Raw genomic sequence first — 1,319 nt, forward strand, 5'->3', positions numbered from 1 at the left:
AGTACTACTTTTAGCTACACTTAAATTCAAAGTATTTATTAGTTCATCATCCATTCTAGACCAAGACTCTGTTCCCCACCAAGATGTATCTATGATAGACTATATCTAATTACACATGAATTAAAAATAAAAGAGGCAATTAGTTAAAACAGAATAACAACATAAATAGCAATGATTGAATGAATGAATATATTTTAAAATCATTTATTAAGTTTACTATATATCAGCAACTATGCTAAGTACTAGAAATACAAAAATTAAAGAGAGTTTTGATCCTTAAGGAACTTATATTCTAATATGAGGAGACAACATAGCTGTGTAGTGATCAGAGAAGGGTACAGTGAAAATTTGATTGTTATTTCTTTGCAGTAACAAGGATTGATTTGATTACCATTCCCAGAACAAGTCTAAAAGTGGAGGGAGGGAAGGAAGATGTCTTTCGTTTGCATAGAAGGAAGATGGCTGGTGGGGTGGTTGGAGGAAACTAGACGCAGTAAGTTCAAACTCAACAATTAGCAGAGTTCCTGGAAGTGGAAGTGACAGTCAGTTTAGAGGGTCCAGCAGAAGTAGTAAGCCTGGAAACTGGTACTAAGCAACATTTCTTTCACCTATATAAAAAATGGCTACCATTCTTCATAGCCCCTTACGTGTGCTAATCAATCCCCCTTCCCACTTATTTCCTCCACACTCTCAACAAAGCAGGAGAGAGATAAGTTTAGATAAACTCACTGTGCCTGTTGAGATCAAATCAACAAGATAAATCATATTCAAATCAACATGCCTCTTGTGAAAGACCTCCTGCACCCCTCTTCCGAGGAGGAGAAGTAGAAGCACAAGGAGCACCTGGTGCAGAGTCCGAACTCGTATTTCATGGACGTGAAGTGTCGGGGTGCTATAAAATCACCACTGTCTTCAGCCATGCACAAACAGTGGTTCTCTGTGTCTGATGCTCCAATGTACTCTGTCAGCCTACTGGAGGCAAGGCGAGGCTTACAGAAGGATGTTCCTTCAGATGGAAGCAGCACTAATGACTGAACCAAGATGAATGAGGAACTGTAAAGAATAAAACAAATTTGATACTAAAAAAAAAAAAATCCTGGCACAGAAGACTAGAGAAAGGCAGCTCCTCATGGCTAAATTCACCTCATTTGCGGTCTGGGCTGGATGTTGGAGTTTAGGATATCACGGACAGGTATCTACTTGCTTTCACTCCATTTTTGTTCTCATCTTTGTCACTGTCCATGTATCTACTAGAAGCATCTCCAAGCTTTTTAAGACTTTCTCATAGCACTACCTGTGCCCACCTATTCAGAATGTGC

At 39.1% G+C, this 1,319-nt stretch overlaps 1 pseudogene; it reads left to right on the top strand.

Moving 5' to 3' along the window:
* Nucleotides 1-777: 777 nt before the first annotated feature.
* On the top strand, nucleotides 778-1,094 carry LOC138164005 (small ribosomal subunit protein eS27-like; annotated as a pseudogene).
* The last annotated feature ends 225 nt before the right edge of the window (nucleotides 1,095-1,319 follow it).

This window comes from Petaurus breviceps, unplaced genomic scaffold (genome assembly GCF_028583685.1).
Source record: "Petaurus breviceps papuanus isolate PSGF00001 unplaced genomic scaffold, PetGlider_PUasm1.0 189, whole genome shotgun sequence".
NCBI classification, from domain to species: Eukaryota; Metazoa; Chordata; class Mammalia; order Diprotodontia; family Petauridae; genus Petaurus; species Petaurus breviceps.